Source organism: Mustela nivalis, assembly GCF_964662115.1.
Source record: "Mustela nivalis genome assembly, chromosome: 8".
Classification (NCBI taxonomy): domain Eukaryota; kingdom Metazoa; phylum Chordata; class Mammalia; order Carnivora; family Mustelidae; genus Mustela; species Mustela nivalis.
The window spans coordinates 74293048-74311467 of record NC_139027.1 but is presented as its reverse complement, the minus strand read 5'-3'; the positions used below and the strand labels follow the sequence as shown (position 1 = coordinate 74311467).

Sequence of the window (18420 nt, the reverse complement as noted above, 5' to 3'; positions counted from 1 at the left end):
CTTCAGGATTTTAGCAACTATAAAATACTATAAAATAAAACAAGACAACCTATTTAGAAAGTAGTTGTAACAACCTATAGGCTGTGTAAGCCAGCTGCCAAATATATTTCTGCCATACTTCCAGAAAGCACAAACAAATTAAACTAGATGCAGCTGATTATTTTCACCAACAGTTAACTGAAAATATCACAAGCACATGGAAAAGATCATCAAAGGGTTCAATTACCCCCAAAAAAGATTAAAAAAAGATAAGCTCTTTTATAGCGATAATAAGACCTGGAATCAACAGTTAAAAGGGACTTGGAGGGAGAACAGGCAAAGAAAATGGGAAAGGGAGATTATTGCACTCCAAGAAACTATGTACAATGCAAAGACAAGATATTTAAAAAGCTCACATACTTTTATCATATGGTCTGATTGTTGTACTCACAGGTATTCACCCAACTCATATGAAAACTTATATCCATACAAAAAGCTGCAAGCAATTCTGTATAATCACTCTAAACTGAACACAGTCAAGATGATGTTCTTCAATAGACAAGTAGATAAACTACAGTCCCTCCACAAATGAAGTATTATTCAGTGATAAAAAGTGAAATAAAAAGCTACATACTGTTTGATTCCAAGTGTATGACACTCTGGAAAGGGTTATACTACAGAGATGGTAAAAAGACCAATGATTGATAGAAGTTTGGGAAGAGGAAAGAAGATGTAAGTGAAGCAAACGAAATCTTTCAGAGCAGTGGAACTATTCTGAAGGACACAGGAATGGAAGCTACACAGCACTATGCATTCATCAAGACAGAACTTTAGAGTGAACTTACTGTATGCAATTTAAAAAGTCATTTAGGAAACCAGGGGGTCCTGAGATGAAATGAATATGACAAAATAATTTAACTATATTACAAATGTATGAAACCACCTTACTGAAGTATGGGTTAGAATGGAGAAAGGTGCTAACATGAGTCATGCGAAAGTGAGTGGAATCTATAAGACTAAAGGTAAAAGCCCAAAAGGAAAAGAAACTGTAAGCACTATACCCTAATTGATAAAGTCATTTCCCATGGGAGCTTGGGTTAACAATTCTCATGTCACTTCCATGTTTACTGGAACTGAACAATTAAAGACACAGAAAGTGAAAATCAGACTTCTCACTACTGGATTTAGAGTGTATGCCAAAGCAAGGGGAAGAAGCGATCATGATCCATGTGGTACTGAACTGAGTTGGCAACATCAATATGAACTCATATTTAGTTTAATATAGATGTATAGAAATATTCATGTTATGTATAGAAATATTCATAAATATGTGTGTATGAAAGGGTTATTAGCATACACATATTTTCTTGCTTTGTCAGTTGAGAGGGCCTATAAGTAATGACACCCCAGCAAGTGCTAACCATCCAAAAAAACCCCAAAATACTGTACTGATGAGAATTTGTCAAAGGGATATAACAATTAACAGAAAGAGTTCCCATACAGCCAAACCTGTAACAACTTGAGCAGTATAACAGTTTTGGATTACAGCCCAAAATATAAAATAAATAGCCATGAGTCCATGCTGATATAAATAAATGATTGAATAAATAAATAAATGGAGGAGAAGATACAAGACTCCCAGGCAGAATTCTAAATAACTTATGGATGTAGAAGATGGAGGACAACTCCCCACCTTTTAACAAGTGTGGGATGCACATAGGGACTTCCTTCCAAAAACAGTATGGAAAGGAGGGGAAAAAAGAGTAATTTTACAGTGGAGAAATCTGACAAATGTGACCTCAGTCAGATGATCTAGGTCAACATCCCAAGTGAAATGTCATGTTGACAGTACGTATCCTTCATATGACATAATAAAAATGGTATCTTATCTTTGTGGTCTTCCTTCCCAAATCACATAACCCCAGTCTCATTATGAGAATCCCAACCAAGAAACATTCTACAAAATATCTGAGCAGTACTTCTGAAAACTGTCAAAGTCACCAAAAAGAAGTCAAGTCTAAGAGACTGTCTATCACAGACTGGTGCAGCCTAAGCAGATAGGACTACTAGATGTAATATGTTACCTAGGGGCGGATCCTAGAAAAGAAAAAGGAAATTACGTAAAAACTAAGAAAATCTGAACAGGATTTTATTTTATCATGCACTGTGTGGCACCTGGTGGCTCAGTGGGTTAAAGCCTCTGCCTTCAGCTTAGGTCATGGTCTCAGGGTCCTGGGATCGAGCCCCACATTGGGCTCTCTGCTCAGCAGGGGGCCTGCTTCCTCCTCCTCTCTCTGCCTGCCTCTCTGTCTACTTGTGATCTCTGTCTGTCAAATAAATAAATAAAGACTTTAAAAAAATAATCATGCACTAATACCAGTTATTTGTTTAAAAAAAGGTACTATATTAATGTAAGGTGTTAATAGGGGAAAGGGTGGGGAGGATGGAAATTGTGGTATCTTCAAGATGTTTATATAAATCTAAAGGTGTTTTAAAGTAAGTTTATTTCGGGGGGCTGCCTGGATGGCTCAGTCGGAAGAGCATGTGACTCCTGATCTTGGGTTTGTGAGTTTGAGCCCCACAAAAAAAACTTTAGTGAAATAAAAATTTGACTTTTAAAAAACAACATTCGGGGCGCCTGGGTGGCTCAGTGGGTTAAGCCGCTGCCTTCGGCTCAGGTCATGATCTCAGGGTCCTGGGATCGAGTCCCGCATTGGGCTCTCTGCTCGGCAGGGAGCCTGCTTCCCTCTCTCTCTCTCTCTCTCTCTGCCTGCCTCTCCATCTACTCTCTCTGTCAAATAAATAAATAAAATCTTAAAAAAAAAAATTAAAAAAAAAAAAAAAACAACATTCACTGACTCCTCTTTCTTGGTCTTTTGAGTATTCGTCAGGAAAGCTGCTTACTATTTCATCCCATATACCTGGCTTTTCCAGCCTGCCTAAAGCTGAAAGTCAAGCAGCAAGGTAGGATACCAGCTAATTAGATCACGTTACCTAACTGAATGGTATTTCCTGCCTGCCGAGTATTACTTTTCCCTTGTTTTAGGAACCACATACCAATTTTATTTTGGGGAAGTTCTGTGTCAGTCTGCTCCACTGCTCATTCCCCATCAGTTCTCAATGTAGAGAACACTTCATAAATACTGAATGCATGAGGGAAATCCCACCTTTTTTGCTCAGATGCAAGTACCAGTATTTGCATTTGTTGATGCAAATGATCTCTTTCCGGTTTGTTATCTAGTCCTAGCTTGTGGTTAGTTTCAGATCCATACCCAGCCCATTACCCTCCCTTCCTCTACCTTTTAACATAAACTGAAATTTAGATGATCCAGAAAACATCTTTCGGTTATACTCCTGTTGAAGACAGATTTACTGATGTAAGAACACAATGAACTAACAAGATTTAGCTGAAGAGCTAGATGCTCACAATGGAAGAGACATAAAGTAGGAGCTCCCAGTTGGAAGCTTTCAGTAAGAAAGTACCAGAAACATGATCTATTTGGAGGCTGCTATTAGAGTTATGATAGATAGAGTTATGATATAATGACTATCACCTAACTTCCCATCATCAAGCTATATCAGACCTTTAGCTAATTGAGGAGAACTTTCCTACATAAAGATAATGACAGCAATATAATTTGGTTGTATTGTATTTTTAATTAGGAGCTTTTTAAAAAACATGAATTACCTTAGTTGAAAAAGTTAGTAACAGCAGCTATTTCACAAAGACCTAAAAGGAAAATACTGTGTCATATATCATCAGTTTCCCTTAAAAGATATAGAAATGAGTAAGATTCAACACAGGCATGAAATAAAGCTAAGATATTTCCCTTTAAATGGTCAGTTATAAGAACTTCGAATTTTATGCCTAGAAAAATACAACTGACACCAGGTAAGTACTTAATCATTTAAAGCGTTAACAGTGTTGGGCTGTGAAATACAAAAAGTAACCTACGCAAGCCAAATTCCCCTGTTTCTGGATTCAAAACCACAACTTACAGCTATTTCCTCTCCTAAGAATTTTCCCCCTAATTTTGTATTTTAAATGAATTCCAGATTGTCCCAATGTTCCCCAGTTCAAACAGCAACCAGATGTAATAGAAATGAGAATAATATCCAATAATTATCATCACTATATTACTATTAGCCTTCAAACTAAAGGTATGACACAGACATTAGAGGTTCCATTTTAAAATAAGTAGGCACAATGTGGCTATGCTTGAGGACACCCAGCAAGAAAAGTGGCTAGAGTCAGACTATAAATCTCAGCAAAAGGACCCCAGAATCTATGGTTCTAAACCTATCACTATTTACTTACAAAGTAAATTTGACATTATGACTTAATGGTACCTTGAAGCAACCTAATTTCTAAAATTAGGCATATATTTCCAATAACAAGTGAGGAAAGAAGGAAGGGATTTCTATTTCTGGCTTTTATGATTTTGAAGGCATTAACTCTGTGTACCTGGGCTCCGTAAGATATACTTTAAGGTCCCTGTATCCGCCCACATTTCCATGATGTCTGAGAGGAATAAAGACATTTCCATACAGTGTAAAAATCTCCATTTGTCAGTCTTTAATCACTTTTAAAACAGAAGTTTAGAAATTGAGTTTGTTTACTTCCCTATTTCATTTAGTAATGAATGACACAAGCAAAATACCTTTGCTTTAAAGGCAAATTTTTCTCTACTGTAATTTCTTTTTTTTAGCTAGAGATTTCTTTTCCTGAATGTTACAATCTGCCTGTTTTCACACATCTTTGGAAATAATTGATGAAAACAATGAATGTAAATAAGCAGTAGAAATATGTGTCATATGGGTGTGTGTGTGTGTGTGTGTGTGTGCGCGCGCGCGCGTGTATGTATACCAGGCACTGGAATTCTAGGCTGTCACCACTGACTCTCTACCTTCTAGCCTTCATGGTCTCCTTACCCATAGGAAGGAGGTTGGGCTAGTTAGGTAAGTGACTTTTTTTTAATAACTAGGAAGCAAAGAAAGGGCCACACAGGCAGGACTTGGAAGGGCACTCAAATCCTGTGTCAAACCACCACCCTGCCTGGAATATTCTTCTCCTGGCTAGTGTCTTCTCCTTCAAGTCTCTCCCAGAACACCATCCCTGACCCAGGTTTCCCATGACTGTTCCAAGCAGCTCTCAGTCATCCTCTATCATCTGCCCTATTCTAACTCATCACTTGTTCCTGGTTTGCTTGTCATCTAGCACAAAGTCTGAAAAATGGCAGATAAAAAAAAACTGGTTAAAATAATGGCATTATTATTTCAGAATTCATCACTGTTAATGATATTATCTTTTACAGTTATACTTGCTCAGGATTTTATTGCAACATACAATCACTAACAAAAATTTTTAAACATTCTGGACTAGATTTGTGTGGGTCCCTTCTATCTGTAAAGATACCCTGACTGAAACCTTGTTTCTCCCCCTCATTAATTTTCTTACCTGAAAGACGTAATATATACCTGTTATCTTCTTCCCACATTAAAAGTACAAAGGAATTTATATATGTCAAATTCTAATTTTACCAAGATCACTCAATATTACCAACCCCATAAAAGGCTGTGTCCATGTTATTTACTCCAAATCAAAAGATAGATTTATGCAACTCAGATGTGCCAGATACACACCACATATCCAAAGAGGTGTGGCACATATATTTTCAAAATTAACCTCACAGTTATGATAAAATATCATAATTAATTTTCATTTTATCCTGAAATGCTTAATTTATATAAAATGATCAATAAACTCTAAGTTTTAAAATGAATGTCTGAGAACCACCAACTACTCTAAATAAGCAACAGGAAATCACTAATACATTGAAGCATATCCTACTATGGTCCCCCTTCCCAGCACAAGCAGGGATTAGGGGGAGCACTAGAGGCACTATATAAAACAAGCAGATCAAAATAATAATATAAAGGCTCTTAAACTATTCTGCAACCATAGCTCACAAAAGGATCTCTGTGATAAACCTAAACAGGCTGACTGCCTGCTAAAATAAAAAATTTAAGTAGTATCCATACATAATAGAATCAACCCAAGTGTCCACCAACAGATGAGTGAACAAACAAAACCAGATATATAAATACAATGGAATATCATTCAGCAATAAAAATGAAGTTCCCATATATGCTACAAACACGGATGGACCTTGAAAATATTAAGCTAAGTGAAATACATCAGACCCCGAAGGACTAATATTGTGATTCCACTTAAATGAAATATTTAATATAGGCAAATTTACTGAGACAGCAAATACATCAGAGGTTACCAGGGGATGAAGTAAGGGGGAGTGGGAGTTGTTGCTTAATGGCCACCGAGTCTCTGTCTGGGATGATGAAAAAGTTTTGAATAGATAACGGTAATGATGGCACAACAGTGAATATAATTAATGTTACTCTATAAAAATAATAGTGGTTTGTGTTACATATGTGTTAAAGTTTTTTTTTAATTCCTGCAGACAATTAAAAAAAAAACACCAAACTATACACTACATCTCATTAACTTGGACCAAAAAACAAAACACAAAAACACAACTATTAACAAACTATTAACAAATTGAATCCAGCAATGTATAAAAAAAATTACACATCATGACCAATGAGATTTATTTAAGTTGTTTTTAAGATTTAAGCCAGTCTTGTACAATATATTTTATTCACCACTATTAAGAGGCTACAGAAGAAAAATTACTTGACCATACTGACTGAAACAGAAAGTGTATTTGAGAAAACCCAACACACACTCATAACAAAAATACTCAACAAGATTGGAGAAAAGTAGATCTACCTCAACCTTCAGGTAATACCTTACTTAATGGTTAAAGAATGAGACTGGGAACATCACAATAACAGAAGTTCTAGTCACTACAACAAAGCAAGAAAAAGAAAAACCTATACACTGGAAAAGAAATAACACTATCTCTATTTGCAGGTTACATAACTATCTATATAAAAATCCCAATGACTCAAAAGCAAACAAATAAAAAAACCACCTATATCTAATAAGCAAATTAGCAAAGTTGCAGAATAAAGGTCAAATCCCCAAAATCAACTGCATTTCTACATATTAACAACAAACATATGGAAACCAAAATTAAAACCACCGTACCATTTTTTAAATACATGAAAAAATTAGATATTAAATCTAAGATAACAAGTACAGAATAATATACCTAAATACACTAAATGCCAATGGAAAAAAATCTTTAAAAGACTGAAATAAATGTGGAGATATACCATGTTCATGGATTAGAAGAGTCAAAATAGTAAAGATGTCAATTCTTCCCACACCAACCTATAGATTTAACACAAAACCTATGAAAATACCAGGATGATTATTTGCAGACTAACACAAGCTTATTTTAAAAATTAGATGGAAAGGCATAAACCCAAGAATTACTATAAAACAATCTTCAAAAATAAGAATGAAGTGGGAGGTATCACTCTAACAGATATTATATCTTACAATACCGGTATCATTAGAGCATGCTATTGTGGACAAATAGACATATAAACCACTCAGACAGAAAGAAAACCTAGAAGTAGACCCAAACGAATATCCCCACCTGATTTTGACAAAACTACAAAAGTAATTCACTGGACAAAGTACAACTTTTCCAAAACACACAAACAAACAAACAAACAAAATAAACAAACAAAAAAGCAACTAGACATCCATAGGCAAGAACCAAAATACCTTAATCTCACTTCTTTACAAAACGAACTCAAAAGGGATCATGGATCTAAAATGCAAAACTGTGACACCTTAAAAAAATAGTTAATGAAAAAATCTTCAAGATCCAAGGCTAGGAAAAGAGTTGTTAGAATTGACACCAGAATCACAATTCAGGAAAGATAAAACTGAAAAACTGTACCTCATCAAAATCTAGAACTTTTACCCTCCAGTGACCCTGTTAAGACAAGGGCAAAAACTACAAAAGGTGAAAACTGGAGTGGATATTTGTGTAAACATATATTCAACAAAGGGATAGAATCTAGAATATACAAATACTCTCAAAACTGAAGAAATAATCCAATTAGAAAAGAGGCAAAAAAGAAACAGACGTTTCACCAAAATAAGTAATAAGATGGCAAAATGAGTGCAAGATAAGGCATGCAACATCATTAGCCAACAGGGAAATGCAAACTAAAACCACATTATGAGAATGGCAAAAATTAAACTCAGCTATCAGAATGTCAATACCCAAGTCATGATAGTGTAGTGTTCTTTCACAAGATGTTGCCATTGAGACAATCTAGGTAGCCTGAGGTGATGGATAAAAGGCCAAAGGATAACCTAATGCTAGAGCTTTTTAAAAGGAAAAGTTGGGAATGAGATGTCCATATGGGCTATAAAAAGCTATGGCATCTTGCTTGGGTCGCTGGAATGGCTCCATTCGTTAAGCGTCCACCTTCTTCCTGGGTGGTAATCCCAAAGTCCTGGGATCAAGTCCAGCATAGAGTTTCTTGCTCAGTAGGGAGCCTGCTTCTCCCTCTGCTTCTGCCCCTACCCCTTGTTTGAGCACTCTCTCTCTCTCCCAAATAAATAAAATCTTAAAAAACCAAAAACCAGAAAGCTATAACATCTTCTAGATTGCCTAGAAGGGGCTGTACATATACTCAGGAAAGACCTGAAGGCCTAAATGCTCTCATACCTGACTGAGGCTCTGTGTGAGCAGGATGTGAAGGCTAAGGCCTAATGGTCAACTGCCTGGATAGTGAACATGTGCTGCAAGAGCCTCTCAGCAGAGACTGAGAGAATTACTCATTCCAGGCATTTAAGGGAACCTCTGTTCAATTTACTGGCTGACCATAAGACTAACCAAGCCAACTGCACTGACCATTTATGACAAATAAGAGACTTAAAAGAATTAGTTCAGAAAAGACAACAAAAGAAACAAATAGCAACAACAACAAACCTGAGAAGGGGAAAAATCTGATCGTCAGTTGCCACATTACATATTACTTTAAATGTCCAGTTCTCAATATAAAGTTGAAAGGCAAATGTATGGCCCATACAAAGGAGAAGGGATATTCAATAGAAAGTGCTGCTGAAAAAGCCCAGATGCTGGCATTATTAAACACTTCAAGTCACCTGTATTAAAAATGTTCAAAGAATTAAAGGAAACCATGGGTAAAGAACTAAAAGTATGAAAATGATGTCCCACAAAGAATATTAATAAGGAAAATGAATTTGTTGGAAAATCAAACTAAAAAGTGCAGCGATTGAAATTCCCTAGTTTTTAGTCAACTATTATAAGCAATATTTAAAAAGGGGGGGGGGCAAAATGTGGCCTATACACAGGGAAAAAATACAGTGGAGAGAAACTGTCCCTAAGGAAGTCTAGACATAGGACTTATTAGGAAAAAAATGTTCCATAAACTACTTTTAAGTATGTTAGAAACAAAGGAAAATATATGCCAAAAAAACAAATCCTAAGGGAAAACATGAGAATGTTGTCTCACCAAATAGAAAACATCGACTAAAATTAGAAACCAATAACGCGGTATAGCTAAGGAAACTCAGAAAGTATGTGGAAATCAAAAAACAATCCTATGAATGGATAAAGAAGATGTGATACATACACACACATGCAATGGAATTACTTGCCATAAAAAAGAATGAAATCTTGCCATTTGCAACAATGTGGATGGAGATAGAGTATTGTGCTAAACAAAATAATTCAGAGAAAGACAAATACCCCATGATTTCACTCATATGTGGAATGTAAGAAATGAAACAAATGAACAAAGAGGAAAAGAAGAGCGAGGGAGGCAAATCAAGAAACACACTCTTAACTATAGAGAAGGAAGTGATTAGCAGAAGGGAGGTGGGAAGGGGAATGGGTTAAATAGGCAATGGGTATTAAAGTGGGCACCTGTGATGAACACTAGGTATTGTATGTAAATGATAAACCACTAATTTCTACAACTGAAACTAATATTGCACTGTATGTTAACTATATGAAATTTAAATAAATACCTGGAAGAAAAAAAAATCCTAAATAACTAATGTGTCAAATAAGAAATCAGAAGAAAAATTAGAAAATATATTTTGAAAGAAACAAAAACCAAGGCACAAAATACCAAAACTTACAAAATGCAGGGAAAACAGGGCTTAGAAGAAAATTTATAGCTGTTCTGTGTCTATATTAAAATAAAACAAAGATCTCAAACAGCCTAACCTACCATCTTAAGAAACTAGAAAAAGAGCAAATCAAGCCCAACCTAAGTAGAAAGAAGAAAATAATACAAGTTAGAGTGAAAATAAATAAAATTGAGAAAAGAGAAATTAATGAACAAAAATATGGTTCTTTTGAAAACATCAAAACTGACAAATTTTTAGCTTAGGCAAACAAAAAATTCATGAATGAAACAGGGAATATGACTGCAGACCTAAAAGAAATAAAAAAGAACCTTACAGAGAAGTAATTATAGAGAGTAACTAGCAACAACTACACACTAACAACTCAGCCCATATGAAATGAACAAATAAATACCTAGAAAGACACAAACTACTGAAATTAACTGAAGAATAAACAGAAAATCTGAATGGACTTATAACAAGAGGTTGAATTAGTAATCAAAACATCTTCCTACAAAATAAAGCTTAGGGACATATAGTTTCACTGATGAATTTTACCAAATGTTTAAAGAATTAACAACAGTATTTCACAAACTCCTCCAAATTTTAACAGAGAAGGAAACAGTTCCCAACTTTTTCTATGAGGTCTTAATACTCTGAAACCAAAAATCAGATAAAGCCATCACAAGAAAAGAAACTATAGACCAATATCCCTTATGAATATGGATATTGAGTTCTCAACAAAATACAGCAAACCACACCCAGCAACATATGCAGAAGATAATCTAAATAAATGGGAAGACACTTGGTGTTAAAAGTTTGCAAAACTTAGCAATGCTGAGATTGCTATATTCCCCCCAACTGCTTGCTTTTTTCTAAATTGATAATTTGACCCTAAAATTCTTAAGAAAATGCAAGGGACCCATAATAGTCAAAACCATCTTGAAAAAGAACATAGTGGAAGACTCACATTTCTTCATTTCAAAACTTACTTAGCGTAGCAAAACTACACTAATCAAGACAGTGTGGTAGTAGGAATTAAGATAAATGTACAGATTAATGGAATAGAACTGAGAGTCCAGAAAGATCAATCACATTTATGAGCAATCGATTTATGAAGGCGTGCCAAGAAATTCAGGGGGGCAAAGGATGGTCTTTTCAACAAACGATGTTGGGAAAGCTGACTAACTGCATGCAAAAAAATGAAGCTGGACTCTACAGCTCAAACCACATGCAAAAAGCAACTCTAAATGGATCGAAAATCTGAGTTTAAGTGCTATAAAACCCTTAGAAGATAACAAGTGAAGTCTTCCCAACCTTGGATTAGGCAATATTTTTCATCTGAGATAGCTAAGCAATCAAAGACAAATATAGACACACTGGACCTCAGAATAAAAGCCTTTATGCTTCAAAGGGCACAATCAAGAAAGTAAAAAATATAACCCACAGAATGGGAAATTTTTGCAAATGATACATCTGTTAAGGATATGTACACAGACTACATACAGAGAACATTCACAACTCAATTAAAAAAAAAAAAGACCAATTGGGATCAATTTTTTAAAATAGACAAGGAATCTGAATAAACATTTCTTTAAAAAAAAGGGGGGGGGCGGGGGAATAGCCAATAAACACATGAAAAGACACTCAAGAACAGTCCTCAGAGAAAAACAAATCAAAACCAAAGTAAGAAATAAGATACCACTTCACACATTCTAGGATGACTATAATCAAAAAAGTATACAATAACAGGCATTGGCCAAGATGTGGAGAAACTAGAAACCAGTAAGCTGCCGGTGGGAGTAAAAAAATGGAGCAGCTACTTTTAAAAACAATTTGACAGTTATTCAAATAATAGGTGAATAATGTGAGTATTCTTAATTCTGTTTTGATTCTTAGAAATTTTCTGAAAACTTGAAAATATTCCAAATGAGAAGTTTAAAACATAAATATTTACGCAAGACTTATAAAATTTTGGGAGTCTAAACATGTTTACTCTTTTAAAAAGCCATGTATCATGCTACAGTAAATGTCCACTTAACGTTAAGAGCTAAAACTCCCAAACTGCTAGAGATCAACATAGAAAATTATAGTGACCTTAGGTTTGGCAAAGACTTCTTAAGTAGGATATAAAAAGTCATTAACTATATATAACCATATATAAATACAAAAGGATGCATTTCACTTAATTTTGTTTTTTTAAACTTTTCTTTAAAAGATGCTGTTACAAAAGTATAAACAGAAGACACAGACTGGAAATAAATACTTGACAAAACATTTTTCAGACAACGGATTTGTGTCCAGAATACGTAAAGAGCTCATGCAATTAAATTTTAAGAAAACAACACAATTTTTTAAATGCACAAAGATTTAAACAAACGTCCAAGCAAAGATACTATAAATGGTCCGGGGGGAAAAAAGCATATGAAAATATGGTCAAAACTCTCATTCAAGAAAAACAAATTAGAAGGCATCAGGGTCGGTCAATGGGTTAAGCCTCTGGCTTCTGCTCAGGTTAGGACCTCAAGAGTCTTGGGATTGAGGCCCACATGGGGCTCTCTGCTCAGTGGGTAGCCTGCTTCCCCCTCTCTCTCTGCCTGCCTCTCTGCCTGCTTGTGATCTCTCTCTCACTGTCAAATAAATAAATAAAATCTTTAAAAAAAAGTAAAGAAAAGAAAAACAAATTAGAAATACAATGAGGATACCAATACATAACCCAATAAAATGACTAAAGTTAAAATTAAAATTTCTTAACATACCAAATGTTGGTAAGCATGTGGAGAAACTAGAAGTCTAACACATGCTGATGGAAATATAAAATGATGCAATCACTCTGGAAAACAGGTTAGCATATCTTCCTTTTTTTTTTTTTAAAGATTTTATTACGTATTTATTTGACAGAAAGACAGCATGAGTAGCGGGGAGGAACTAGTGGAATGGGAGAAGCAGACTCTGTGCTGAGCAGGGAGCCCAACAAAGGACTTGATCCCAGGACCCTGAGATCATGACCTGAGCTAAAGGTAAGATGCTTAATCAGATGAACCACTCAGGTGCCTAGGTTAGCAGTTTCTTAAAGTTGCATTATGCTCCAGACATTCTACTCCTAGATATTTACCCAGAAGAAAATGAAACACATGTGCATACAAAGATCTGTAGATGAGTACTATATGAAGCCTTACCTGGAATAGCTCTAAAGAGGAAATTATCCACATTCCCATCAATGAACACATGAATAAACAAATTGTAGTATAACCGCACAATGGAATACTACTCAGCATTAAAAAGAAACAAACTATTAAAACATAAAATATCATGAATGAATCTCAAAATAATTATGCTGAATAAAAGAAGGCAGACAGGGGCACCTGGGTGGCTCAGGGAGTTAAGCCTCTGCCTTTGGCTCGGGTCATGATCTCAGGGTCCTGGGATCGAGCCCCACATTGGGCTCTCTCCTCGGCGGGGAGCCTGCTTCCCCCTCTCTCTCTGCCTGACTCTCTGCCTCCTTGTGATTTCTCTCTGTCCAAAAATAAATAAATAAATAAATAAATAAATAAAAATAAAGAAGGCAGACAAAAAATACATACTATATGGGATCTGTTTATATAAAATTTTAGAATATGCACACTGATCTGTAATTATTAAACAGAAAACAAAAGGGAAGTTGCTTGGGTCTAAAGGAGTGGGAAGTAGATTACAAAGGGTCACAAAGAAACTTTAGTAGGAGGGTGAATAATGTTCATTATCTTTAGTGGGGTGACAGTTTCACCTGTTTATACATGGGTTGAAATTCAAACTGCACATTTTAAATGTGTACAGCTTATTATATGTCAATTTACTGCAACAAACCTTCCTATAAAAAGTTAAAATTCCTTTCTGTATTCTACACATGGTCTGTTTCTTTGGTTCTTCGGTTCTTTTTATACAACAGTTTTTGAAGGATTCCAAATCACATCTCATCTTAACTATATGGAGGGAATTTTCTTCATAAGCATAACCATTCTCCTTTTCTTATTCCTTACACCTGCATACTCAACCAGCCTATTACATTGAAATATTTCCCCTCAGAAATACCTAACTTTCATGTGATGATGATGGCTATCAATCTCATTAAGCTAAACAGAATCTTGTAGAATATCCAAAATTTTAACACAAATGAGACAGACAAATAAACGCCTATCAAACCAATATTTAACCATAGCATCAAAGCAGTAAATGGGTGGGGCATCTAGGTGGCTCAGTTGGTTAAGCAGCTGACTCTTGATTTTGACTCAGGTGGTGACCTCAAGGTCCCTTACACTGGGCTCCTGCTCAGCAGGAAGTCTGCTTGGGGATTCTCTCTCCCTCCCCCGCTGCCCCTCCCCCATCCTGCACGTGCACATGTGCTCCAACAAATAAATACAACCTTTAAATATACAAAGCAGCAAATGGGAAAAAGGTTTTCCCAGTGAAAAATACTGGCAAAGATTTGTATCCTACATTTTCATCTAGATGACAATTATAAAGTATATACATATATAAAAATGTAAAAACCCGTATTTAAGGATGTATATTCTTTAATGAATGAATATTAGTTATGCTTCAATTTAAAAATTTCGTCAGTATTTGAGGGTACCAGTTCTATAGTTCACAGACATTCCTACCTTATTCCAAACATGTCTCTGTGGCTTTGGAGCCCCAATCCTCTCTCCAGTATGCTCTGAGCCCACATGCCTAAACCTCCTATCCCTCTTGGTACCCCTCCAGACTCCAGTAAAGACCATCAGGCAAGGGCCTCTCTACAGGATATTCTCGCTCAGGTGGTAACAGACTGGGGATACAGTAAATCTCAGCAACCTTGCAGAAATAGTGTTTGACTTTTTTCTTTTTTTTTTTTTAAACATTAAGGGTACCTTAGAAATCTCACAGAAGTCGAATGAGTTCAGAGCCAGTACTAGGACATCAGTTTGCTAATTCCTAGAGTCCTGTATTTACACACCTACATCCTAACTTATTAGCTCAGATTCCAAACCAGTCTTACACAACACAATTAAAAACTACTCAGTTGTAAACCTGTAACCAAAGATTACTAAAATTTGAGCCAATAAATTCAAAAAGAGGAATTAACTTTATGAGACACTAATGGCATCATAACAGCCTAAATTTACAATAGAGGGAAGTACAGTGAACTAGGACATAGCCAACAAACCAAGAGGAACTCATTTCCTAGAGAACATAGTTTTAGGATTTACCAGAGTCGCCCATTTTAAAATTAAAATGACTGACCAATAAGAACAGAACCAAAGAGGAGCGCCTCTGCTGTCAGCTCAAGTCAGGATCATGGAGTGCCAGAATTGAGCCCGTCATTGGGCTCCCTGCGTAGCGGGGAGTGTGCTTCTCCCTCTGCGCCTCATCCTGTTCCTGCTCTTTCTCTCTCAAATAAATAAATAAAATCTTAAAAAAGGTAAAAAAAAAAAAAAAAAAAAAAAAAAGGAATGGAACCAAAGGGATACAAATACACTAACAACTCAAGTGATGGTGGAGACTCACATTAAATACGATCTGACATATTTTTTTTTAAAGATTTTATTTATTTATTTGACAGAGAGAGATCACAGTAGACAGAGAAGCAGGCAGAGAGAGAGAGAGAGAGAAGCAGGCTCCCTGCTGAGCAGAGAGCCCGATGCGGGACTGGATCCCAGGACCCTGAGATCATGACCTGAGCCGAAGGCAGCGGCCTAACCCAATGAGCCACCCAGGCGCCCCATCTGACATACTTTAAATGGCAAAATTCCCTTTGATTATGTGAAACTGATCTAAAGTGGTTAGAAAAACATGGTCTCATTTAAATTTGGCATGTAGGTTCTGGTCTACTTCTGTGGCCAATAGTTCCAAAGACAATTTAGTTTTATAACAAGGCTTTGTAATGCTATGCTTAACTGTTTCACTCTTCTAGCCCTGCCTGAGCTCCCAGTGGGTAACTTCTGGGGACACAAAGGGGTGGAAGGCACTTCCTTTGGTCCCCATGGTATGATTACATGACTGGGTAAAGGAATGCCAGGCCTGTGGGTGAAAAGTATTTATTGTGGCCTGTTTTCTTGGTCATCCCACTGGTGAGTGAGCTTCCCATTCTCTCTCTATTGCCATGGGCAGACCAGGACCATCAATGCCGTTGGGTAAATATCTCATCGCTAGGTCCCCTTTCCTGGTTTTTCTGTTTGTCTATGTCTGTTGACAATTCTAAGTTATAGGCCCCTCCAGTGTGGGATATATAGGAAACAAAAAGAAAATACAGGGAATCTACCATAGTGTCATCCTTCAAGTCCTAAAGTCCCTAGCCAGTCCACCTTCTTTCTACCTTTCCGAATCTTTTAGTGTTTGTCTATTAAGTTGTTTCCAAGATATTTTGTTTTATTTAGAGGTGAGGAACAGGGAAAAGTAAGCCTATGCCATCCTACTAAACCTAAAAAAGTAAATGCTTGGTAAAATAAAGATTTAAATTGACCCAGAGTCTCCTAACAGAAAACATGTTTAAATACAATAGGAAATGACTCATTATAACACAAGACCACACAATGTAAATGAGAAAAGACAATCAACCGGAGCCAAAACTAAGATAAATCCAATGCTGGACCCGACAAAGATTTTAAAGCTGCATAATATTAAAAAAGGAAATAAAAATGCATAATAATGTTTCAATAAGTAGTTATAAATTCCTTTGAGAAAAATGAAAAATACAAACCTCAGGTAAGAAATGTAAGTTTAGGGTGGGGGGATGAGGTAGTTGGGTGATGGGCATTAAGGAAGGCACGTGATATGATAAACAGTGGGTGTTATACCCAACTGATGAATTGTAGTGATGAACACTGCATCTGAGACTAATGATGGACTATATGTTGGCTAACTGAATTTAAATAATAATAATTTAAAAAGAAGTACGTTATAAAAAATGTCAATTATAAAACTGAAGGCTCTTAATTGAAAATTAAGGAATTAAAAAGAAGATTCTGTAAGATCAAAAACTCCCCAAATTTGGTGAAAGATATAAACCTTCAAAACAAATCCCAGGCAGGATAAACCCAAAGATCATGCCAGGACATGTCACAAGTAAACTGCCAAAAACTGGACAAAAAGTTTTAAAAGCAACCTATGAGAAATGACATATTACCTACAGCAGAACAGCAATTCTTAGGACAGTGGATTTCTCATCTGAAACCACGGAGGCCTGAAGGAAGTAGCACATTTTGTAAGTGCTGAAAATACAAGAACTGTCAATTGTGAATTCTACATCCAGCAAATCATCCTTCAGGAAAGGCAGAAAAATTAAAATATTATCAGATGAAAAGAACCTAAATACTTCATCACTACCATGCTTACCCCTAAAGAATGGCTAAAGAAACCTCCTCCCAAAGAAAGGAAATGATAAAAACAGATTTGGAAACAAGAATAAAGAAAGAGGAAAAACAAACAAACAAAAAAGAATAAAGAAAGATTTTAAAAACAGGGATAAATATAATAGACTACCTTTCCTCAGGAGTTTCTTAACTCATACTTGATGGGTGAGACAAAATTATAACAACATCTGTTGTGTTCAATGTATAGACAGGAAATGCTTCTATCTACCAACCTACCTACCTACCCAAGTAGGCTCCAGGCCTAGCATGGAGCCCAATGTGGGGCTTGAACTCATGACCTTGAGATCAAGATTTGAGCTGAGATCAAGAGTCAGATTGCTTGGGCGCCTGGGTGGCTCAGTGGGTTAAGCCGCTGCCTTCGGCTCAGGTCATGATCTCAGAGTCCTGGGATCGAGTCCCGCATCGGGCTCTCTGCTCAGCGGAGAGCCTGCTTCCCTCTCTCTCTCTGTCTGCCTCTCCATCTACTTGTGATTTCTCTCTGTCAAATAAATAAATAAAATCTTTAAAAAAAAAAAAAAAGAGTCAGATTGCTTAACAGACTGAGCTACCCAGGTGCCAGCAGAAATTATATTTTAAAAGATGAGGAGGGTAATGGTATCTTAATGAAAGCAAGGTTTTGTGGCACCTGGCTAGCTTAGTCATACAGCTTGCAGTTCTTGATCTCAGGGTGTTGAGTTCAAGCCCCATGCTGAGCATGAGCCTACGTAAGAAAAAAAAAAAAAAAAAAGAAAAGGAAAAAGGCAAGGTTTTAATACTACAAACCAGTAAAACATTGATATGGGTAGGCTGTGATGAGTTACAAATGGTAGTGTAATGTGCAGAACAACTACTAGGAAAAATATATAAAAGCAATACTTAAAAACAATATAAATAAAACAAGATGGAATCCTTCAAAAAAGGATTCTTTTAGGGGTTCCTGAGTGCCTCAGTTGGTTAAGTAAGCAT

At 36.1% G+C, this 18420-nt stretch overlaps 1 protein-coding gene across 1 annotated transcript in view; it reads right to left on the bottom strand.

Moving 5' to 3' along the window:
* The window catches only part of TMEM131 (transmembrane protein 131), a gene marked incomplete at its 5' end in the record, with an annotated part of 212195 nt that overhangs the window by 158065 nt on the left and 35710 nt on the right, over positions 1–18420 (bottom strand). The window lies entirely within an intron of this gene.